General features: G+C 36.4%; 1 long non-coding RNA gene across 1 annotated transcript in view; it reads left to right on the top strand.

Moving 5' to 3' along the window:
• LOC107092225 overlaps positions 1-5,514 on the top strand; it is an 82,723-nt gene extending 77,209 nt beyond the window's left edge. Inside the window, exon 4 of the long non-coding RNA XR_001481568.1 lies at positions 5,464-5,514. This is a non-coding gene — a long non-coding RNA (uncharacterized LOC107092225). The remainder of the gene's footprint in view (positions 1-5,463) is intronic.
• Positions 5,515-10,182: the final 4,668 nt, after the last annotated feature.

The raw sequence follows: 10,182 nt of genomic DNA, 5'->3' as shown, positions 1-10,182 counted from the left end.
TTTAAAGTCGACATGTCGAGTTTAATCTCGTCATGGCAAAAATATTTTTTCTCTTCATGTGTGGCCCTCATACTCTGTCGTAAGAAACAGACTTCTATGTAATCATAGTTATTTTTAAGGCAAGGCAAACGCAAAGAGAAGACTTTATGTTCATATATGACAATAAATATCATACATATAGATAATATATTACATTTATATTGGTAAAATAATTTCATTATTACACGCTGTACCTTTAAATAAGTGTTTCTATATGACTCAAAAATGCCAGCTTTTAATTTTCTTTTGATTTAATGTCAAGCGATAAGTTTAAGGAGTTTGAAAATCCAGGATTATCAGCCAAACTGACTGCAGTTATCAGAACTGGTTTCGCATTTCCTCTTGATTTATGTGAAAGTCTTAAACTCAGCCCAATGTCTAACCAAGTCTAAAATGTGATCTAATCGAATGTTGGGGGGATGTTTGCATCACACATACATGATCACACACCCATCATCATTGTCATTATCATCCTAGCCTCAATCATCCCGATCTGCATTCACTGACACACACCCTCTGATTTGGTATTCATGTCACAGAGATTAATCAGGCTGCTCATCCCATCTGGTGTTGCACACTGATACACACGGTCTTCACTCTCTACCTGTCTCAAGGTGTGTGTATGTGTGGGTGGTTTGCCACACAATTGACAGACAGTGAGAGAGGGCTCTGTCAACCATCTGCATATCTGCATATTAACAGCGGACCGTCCCTTTAATTTCCTACAGCAGCTGATAACCGTCTCCTCCTCTTGGCCTCTTTGTTGCTCCAACGCTGAGCTCTCAGATTTATGTGTGTTTGAGAAAAAGGCTAGACTTTCCTGTCCCCCACACACATATTTTAAAGCTCCCTGTTAATATAATGCGAAGATTATTGAAAGAAATAATCCAGAGCATATAAAATGACTGACAAAAATTTAAATAGGTTTCATTAAAGCTGTTTATTGTTTTTGCTGTGAAACATTTTCTCTTCATTTTATTTGAACACAAAAAGTTAAATGACGGTTTAGTGAAAGTGGGAATTTTAGCTCTCTTTAGTCTGATACCTTTAAATAAAATGTATTTAAGCCACTTGTTGCCAGCAATCTTGTAGTTTGCTGTGTATAACTGTGTATGACATAAATTCAGTATGAATTTAGTGTGAATTTGTAAGTTTGGATTTGTGCTAGAGGTGTAAATCTCACCCATCATGGCGATTCAATTCAGTATTAATTTCCTGACCCAACAAGTCGATTATTTTCGATACTCAAGAATTTTCCTCCACCACGTCTGCCTTGCCTACCTCTTCTTTCTGTCTTAATCTCAGTATTCTGTCTTGCCTACTGTTTACGCGTGTGTGTGTATGCAAGCAGAAAGAGGGAAGTGGCTAAAGGACGTGAGGTAGGAGGACATAATAGGTTTAGTGCCACCGCATGACGAGAGTCAGAATTAGCAAATCGATAAAAATAGACCGGAGGGGGGAAAAAAAACATGAATCGATACTCTTGCAGACGTCTCCTTGGCTGTTGGATTGATGCATCGATACAAAATGATTATTATTTACACCCCTAATTTGTGCGTTGTTTGTTTTTATTACATTTTTTGTATTAAATATTTGAATTTCATCTGTGCTGAATTTCTACATTTTCAAACTACAGCCCGTTTTTGCATGACAAAAAAAATATATATAGCTTTTGAACAACATATAGCACTGCAGATTGGCCTGTGTACAATTGTTACAGTAATAAGGGGAGGCAGAATCAGATTTAGGGGAATGTTTTCTTCAGCAGAGACAGAGAATCTGGTTGGGGTAATAGAAGATGGGTGAAGCAAACTAAAAAGTAATTCTGGAAGAAAGCAGATTAGAGGCTGCTAAAAACTTTAGGCTGGGTTCACGATAGACATGTAGCTTGTGCTGCAATTAAACACATCAAAGTGTGCGTGTGTGTCAGAACGGCCTAGTCCAGTGGTTCCCAAAGATTTTCTTCTGGGCCCCCCTTTGGATTACAACAAAATTTCCATGCCCCCCCCCCCAAAAAAAAAAAAAATCAACTGGGCACACACATCGTTCAACCAGATATAATAGACCTATACACACATTTTGTTTTCAAACTCCACTGAAGTTTATTTCACACTTCAGGTTGCAACAAAACAAACTACACACCATCTTTACAGTGGAACACTTTTGTGTAACTGTATTTTTTTCATAGTTCTATAGTTTAGATTAGAAGAGGATTCTTTGTTGTCTGTGTTATTTTAAACATACCGCTTCCCGCGCCCCCCCCTGCAATGGCATTGCGCCCCCCCTAGAGGGCGCGCCCCACACTTTGGGAACCACTGGCCTAGTCAAAGTCCTGACCTAAATCCAACTGAATTTGGTAGAAGAGTTGAAAAGGGATCTAAAGGATGTTTAAACATTTTGCCTGAGGTTGGCATATCTTAAGACCTTTTCTGGTTGGGCGAAACTGCTAGAGACAGATTCCCAAAGGAGCTTTACTGGTAGTTACTGATTGTAAATACTGTGTTCCTGTATTAAACTCACTTCAGTTTAATTTATCTTTTTGGATTTTATAGAAGAAAACTGTATGGATGTTACTTTAAAAACTTCCAATCAAGATTTTCATTTAATTTTGTTTTCTAAGTTGAGGCACAAGCAGGTGCTGGTCATTTTTTGTGTTTTATGGTTTATTGGTTTTTATTTTTATTTTGTATACATTGTGAAGTTCAGCCCAACTTAAGCCATGATTAATTAAAACAAATTTTGTATCATTCACAAGTAATTAAATATAAGTAAAGTAAGTAAATATGATTGTATTACTGCAATAATTGATATTGACCAAAGAATAATCCCCTTTATTGTTATTATAATCTGATTAGATTCTAGAATGTTATGTTTTTTAATTAATTGTTTGCTTAAACCTGGGATAAGAACTGAAAGAATAAGGTATCATAAAATCTTTAATAAACAGCGTAGAATAAAAATGTTCAAGATATTTGAGCATTTTATGATTATTTCCATCATCAGTAAAACTGTACAGATTCACATTCACTCAACAAGAAAATTCGGCATAAACCTGATCTTTTTATTTGACTCTCATCTGACTTTTTTATGGCAATTCTGATCTTTTCACATACCAACCCTCCCATATATCTGATTTTCCATATGTGGCATCAATTCAGAAAGGTAATAGTTGACCAAATGGTCGTGTCAAATTGTATCTAACTTTCTGTCGTGGCCAGGGCTTTCACTACACATCAGCAGAGTTTTCTGCAGCAGCATCACTGATTGCTTTGAGAATGGAGTTGTTAATAATTATGCTTTATTTTCACCTCTCTTTTGTTAGGATAGGGCTATCATACGGTTAACTCACAGCCACATCCACTGTAATGTTTTGTTTTAACAAAGATTTTTAGTAAAATTTTTGTGGACTGGATGTCTACACTCTTCCTCTGTATTCCAGGGTTGCTTTAAATTTCCTCAACTGTTCACACATGAATCAGATAGTGGTAACATTTAGTTAGTAATTTGCAAAACCACACCAAAACAATTGGATTTCAGAAAAGGTTGAAACTGAACATAAAACAGTAACAGACATTATATGTTAACAACTAAGTGGATACACTTTGAAAGTTGTAGAAATATTGCCATAGTTTAATTTCTACAGCGGGTGATGGTGAAGATTCTCAGTCATCCAGGTCATATTATTCCAAAAAAGTAAAAAAACAAAACAAAAAAAACAAGCTTTTGCATCACTACACTATCAAAGCTGTTTAGCCAGGCCAACAATGACCTCAATGACTCCCGACTACTAAGGGGTGGACCTGTTTTCGGTTCAATTTTAAGCCATAACAAGGCTTCTAAATGGGAAGCGAAGCATCTACAAACTTGGAGAAAAGAAGTCCATTGGGTTTTTTTCCCCCTTTTCTGGAATTTCTACAGCAGTTTTCTGCTTTATTTAAAAGACTATTCATCGGACATGCAGGTGGCACAGTGGTTTGTGCACACGACCCATGTATGGAGACCTTAGTCCTTGATGCGGGCGACCCGGGTTCGAATCTGGCCTATGGTCCTTTCCCGCATGTCTCTCCCCTTCTCTCATATCCCCTTTCCTGTCAACCTACTGTCGAAAAAACGAGCCACTAGTGCCATAAAACTCAAAAATATATATATTTGTTAGATTATATTACTGTTAAAAAAATAGTGTTGGGCTTCATATTGAAAAGCTCAACAGTCATAATGGCTTCACTTTAATACGCTCTGAAACGGATACATCTGCCACCCTGATCATTAGATTTGGCAGTGAGTCATTATAAATGAATGTTGATCTCTTTTTTTCTACAAGAGTTTGATGGAAACCAGATAAAGGCATATGCAGAAAAACTGTTTCCCTGTTCTTGCAATTAGTTGAAGGAAGACCCTTAAAAAAATAAATGCGTCTTGAACATTTTGCATTTTGGCAGGATAAGTTATGCATAAATAGATCCCTCCTTCAGCTCCAAACTTTTAGCAATCTCAGTGCTTAGAGTTAAGGCTTACATTCATTTTTGTTTAGTGTAAAATTCTCCAGTTCAGGTTGAACAAATTTTACAATGTTGGTGCGAAATGGAGATAATCAAACGCATATGGAAAGAAACACAAATAAAGGCTTTTAAGTTAATAAGCATCATATCAGACGCCATGTAACAGACCACCAAGCTCAGTATAGAGAGACAGAATACTAATTGGATCATTATTAAAAAATCTCTTTATTTTTATATACATGAAAAGGGCAAAAAAGGGTCTTTAAATCAGCCTCCAAAAAATAAGCTACACATATCTGGGACTTGCACCTATTTTCACCAATTCACTATATATATATATATATATATATATATATATATATATATATATATATATTACAAGCCCAGTAAAAAAGAACATTCCTTTGAAATTTCTGTTAATTTCCAATGAAAAATGTTCAATCTTTATATGTTTGTGTTCACTGCATGGTTTAGATATGTAATGAACAGTGCCAAAACTGCGCTTTTATGATTTTATGTTCCTTAAAATAAGCTTAGATTGTCTGTCATTGTGAAAGAAGTGTAATGGACATCTTATCAGTGCAGTTTGACAGCATGTGCTCCTACATGGAAAGACGTGTGTGTATTTAGTCCAGGAGTGCTGACTGCACAGTGATGGGATGATAATGTGTGTTCTTTATGTTGGAATGATGGACGGGGCTTCTCCTTGCTCTTATCCTGATCATCTGTCCAGTTTAACTGACTGAGCAGCTCTGTGGTTTCCACTCTGAATCTGCTCCATCAGACTATATTCATCCCTGACATATAAGGAGGGGGAAATGAGGGATGAGTCATTTTTCTAAAAACTAAAACTGTGATATTTATGAAAAGAAAACATGTAACAGTAACAGCTACTTTACGGATTCCTTTTTTTTGCTTCCTGTAGTTACGCCGGCAGGACCTGAAAGAGTAAGGCAGCCACTAGATCTACCACCACCACATCTAATGGTCAGTATGATGTTTTTCTAATATGTTGTATTGGTTTTAGGCCATATATAACAGGACGCAGACCTTTAAAGTTGTACTTCTTCATCAATCAAGTAATTTTGATCTGTCTTTAGCTTATTGTAGAACCATGAACTCTGACCTTAACCCTGCTTCATGTTGTCAGACAGGATTCACTAAATAAAAAAGTAGATTCTGCAGATTTGGGCAAAAATTCTGCTAAGAAATTACATGTAATTTATGGTTAAATAGGTAGTAACATATTTGACTAGGTGGATTGGATGCCTTTATTGAATAATTTGACAGCTGCCTATTGATTTCACTTTGGTTGCTGCTTATAGTCAGATGTATTTATATCAGGCAATGATGTCATAAAAATGGATCTGAAAGCACTGGATACGATATGGTGGCCAAGAGGAGTAAAAAGCCCCGCAAATACATAAACGGGCAAAAAAAATACAAAAAGTACTTTAAATGGATATTATGTAAGTTTTTTTTATTGAAAGATAACTTTAAAATAGCCTTTTTATATTAAGACTAAAATATTGTTTGATAAGAGAACTGATACCTCAGCGTTTCAACGTGGATGCATCTATAAATCAGAGGTTCCCACACTGTTTCTGTGGATTTGATGTCAACTGCTTCCATGTTAAATGGATGTCATATAGCAAACAATTGAAGTGCGATATTTTCCAGATAAATTTTGAGGAAACTCAGAATAAAGTTCAACTAAGACACTGATGGCAACTCCACATAAGGTGAATTAAGTAAAAAAACAAACCTATCAGAACAAACAGAATCGTGTTGCAGTTCTGTGGTTTGGACAGACGAGGCAGTATCATTGGAGAACTCCAATGAAAATTAGACTAAGAAACACAAAAATGAGACGAATGGTGAGATATAGAAGAGGATTCTGACTTTTTTCCCATATTAAACTCAATTGTTAAACAAAAAAAGTTATATTTTTTCAGATAATCTTGTGAAATTCTAGGAATTCTGAGATTAAAGTCACATTTCAAACCTTTTTTTGCCTCATATTACACACAAAATCTGTTAATCCTTTTTATTTTTCCAATGCCCCTAATCCTCTTCCATACAGAGACGATCAAAAATAAGCGTAAATGGAAAAAATTGCTTTCTTTAGTGGAAGTGCTCCAGACCACTAGGGGGAGACTATCGAATGACAGGCATTCTGTTTGTGTTTTTGTCTATTGACATGAATTAGAAGTAATTTCTGCTCCTATGCATAACTGGTTTGCAGATTTCATTTATGTGCTTCCCTTTAAGCCCAACCACAACGTTTTCCCTTTAACCTCTTAACTCCTGCTGTTTTCTTCCTGTCTTGTCATTGAACTCTATTGCCATCTTGTCGCTCCTTTAATCTCAAAAAAGTAACCTTTTCATCTCATTGTCCAGCTGATGTGATCCGCCTCTTTCTTTAGTGTGATGAGGGTCACCAGGTCAGCTGGAGGGGGGTTGCCATTAGCTGGGACTCTGCATGTATATGTGCACATAGAAGAACAAATCACAGGTGTTGGCAGGATAATAAGCGCCTTTCATGGTCAATGTGGGAACATTTAAACTAGAAAAATCCAATTATGAGGACAAAAGTACAGTGTTGGTCCTCTAACCATCAGCATCGATGCCGTATTAATTCACGATGTTTAATTGACAATGATGTGCAAATTTCAGTCCACTGTACAGTCTCCAAATTCTATATACAGGCTTAAATATCTAACTATTCACATATGAATATCATAGGGGATTAAACTTTCATTAATAGGCAAAAAAAAAGTGCCATGCCCCATTTGTTGTGATGGTAAAACTCTTGCTTGATTGCAAAAGTATTCATACCCCTTGACCTTTTGTGCTTTTTGTCACATTAGAACTACAAACATCAATATATCTATTTGAAACTACAGTTGTAAAGTAGCCAAAAGAATATTACTCGGTTGAAAACCTTTATTCCCAATAAAAACTGACATATGTGTTGTGCAGTAGTATTAAGCCCACCTTTCTCTTATGCATTCATTTCCCTTTGAAAGTCACCTAATGATCGCTAATAACCAAGTTCATAAAAACACATTTGGCTGCAGGAATGTGTGCTTTTTGAAAAGTATGTTAATAGCTTAATGTAAAAAATTATGCTTAAATGCAAAAATACTAAAGAGGACTATAAATTAATGCTGTAGACACATAAACCAAATGTTCCATCTAAATGTCCACTTCTGTAAAACTAGTATTTTTGACAGGTGACCTATTGTCTGACTGATGATGTCAGACTTTTCCTTTCCGGTGCTTCTGTGCTGACCAGCTGCTCTCTTTCTGGATATCTCTCAGAGAAACAGCAGGAACTAATGTTAGACTGCTGATGCTGCTTCACCCAGCTGAATCCAGAGCGGTCCACCAGCCTCTAAACTCACTCTGCTGTTTTCCTGTCTGCTCACATTTGCTTCTCCTCTCCAAACCCGTTTTTAAAAGTGAACTGGGAAATGGTCGCGTTTGAGATGAATTAGTGTGAAGGCTAATTGGGTTGTGTGTTCATGCTGATTGGTGTTGGGTTTTTTTTCAGAGTAATGAACCTCTGTGGGTTGACTAGGTTGCTCTTTTTGTGTTTTGCCGGTAATGAGAGCTGCGTAGCGTGTGGTGCTGCCCCTGCTGTTTGTTTAGGTGCTGCTGTTCTGTGTCTCTGTGTTTACATACATGTAGACATGTGTGGGGCTTTGGTCGCTGCTGTTTGTTCAGCTTCCTCTCATTCCTCGAGGAGGCCTCTGTAGCCAGAAGACGAGTAAAATATGTTTTGTGTGAATGTTTGCTTGGGAGAATAGGATCTAATGTAAACAGGTGTTTCTCTCTTACCAGGTGGAGTAAGTTGAATGAGAGAAGTAGAGGGAGCCACAGAGTTATTGGAGCGAAAAACAAACTATTTCAGTAGAGCAGGGTCCTTTCTTATACGGTCATTTTCAGTACTAAAAAGAACCAACATATAACTCCCTTGTATTTATTTGTCAGAAGCAGGTTTTCCAGGAATTCCTTATTGAATCATGAGTATTTTCTGTCCAGGCCCTGTATGTAAGCACACAAACTCATCGTGTTTATTCCTGTCATTTGGGTCCTTATTATATTCATTACTATGTATCAAAATCATTTATTTTTATAAACTTTCCTACCTTAGTTTTCATAGCACATTTGAAAAAAAAAAATGCTTCAATTTGAGGCTAGAATAGAGTTGCCAGAACATGTGTCATATGTTTGGTCTTCTGCTTTGTAGATTATTTGGTAGTTATGGGTAGCTAGGCAGACACTTTCCCTTTTTAGATAAAGCTTATAGATAGAACAGCTCAGGTTATCCTGAGCTACTTCTACAGCTGTGCTTCTATAGGCTTAGACTGCTGGAGGGCATAGGGACCCCTTTTCATCATTCTGGTTCATACTTTCTCTATGTTCCCTTTCTGCAGAATTTGTCAGCTCAATTTCTAACGTCATGCTACAGTATGAACTGTAGATATTAACAGAAAACTTAAAGATCTACTCTGAATGTGATGCTTTGCTAAGCTGTGTCTTGTGTAGATAGAAAATTAGTTCAAAGGTCATGGTTTAAGAATTAAAAACAACTGAATAATAATACATCAAATACTTTGCTAGCTCTTCTACTAAATGTAATGTTTGGCCAGAATATCTGAGGCAGTTGACATTACAGTGTTGACTATTTTAGTGTTGGTTAAGATGGAAATCAGAGATTTAGTGGGAATCTAAACACTGGGTCTGCAACATTAGACCTCAAGGACTGGATTCCTGCTACCTCTATTTGTACCAATTTAAGGGGCTTCCTAATAATCCGATTCCAGTTGATGTATTTTAAATCCCAGACAGACGTAAATGCTGCAGGGGGTTTCAAATGAGTCAGAATATGTTTGAAATAGATTTTTTTTATTTTACAGTATCTGTAGGTGTTAATCAGACTTATCCACAGAGTGATGGGTACTTCTTGTTGGTTGGTGCAGCGCATAAAGGATCTGTGCTTTGGACCTTGGGTTGTAGGTTCAAACCCTGCTTAAGGCAGCCTCCAGTAAAAACAACAAATTTGCGACTAAAAAATAAAGGGGAAGCTGAGATGCTGGGAGTGGGAATGTTTGACTCCCCACCCTGGGGTGGAAATTTCTTAGAACAGTGAAGATCGACTAACATCTTCCTGTTGATGAAGTTTTAAAAAAAATCGACTAAATGACTGTGGACTTGAGTATTAGAGTTATCATACTGGCTCACCCACTAAAATAAGGCTAGTTAATATGTTTTATTAAAAACATTAAGTACAAAAAAAAAGCCTCACCCTGCAACAGAGACCACTATACAAAAGTAACTGGATGTTGTTTCATAAAAATAATGTTGTCCACTCTACTACCATTCTTTCAAATGACATAACTGTCAAACGGCAACACATTTGTTGAATTTGGTTGATAATTGAAGATATCAGACTATGCTGAATATAAAAGTGTTCTCTTAAACTTAAAGTCACAGTTAAACTTGTATAAGGTCAAATTTGAGAAGTTAAGCTGCTCCATCAACCAGTAGCTAATGAACATCCATTTTATTTTTTTATATATGCACTCAAGTTGTGAAAAGTACTGTATAACATTTATTTATTGTTAAAGCATATATT

Source organism: Cyprinodon variegatus, unplaced genomic scaffold (assembly GCF_000732505.1).
Source record: "Cyprinodon variegatus isolate N-32 unplaced genomic scaffold, C_variegatus-1.0 Scaffold371, whole genome shotgun sequence".
Taxonomy (NCBI): domain Eukaryota; kingdom Metazoa; phylum Chordata; class Actinopteri; order Cyprinodontiformes; family Cyprinodontidae; genus Cyprinodon; species Cyprinodon variegatus.
This window is presented reverse-complemented; position numbering and strand designations above follow the sequence as displayed.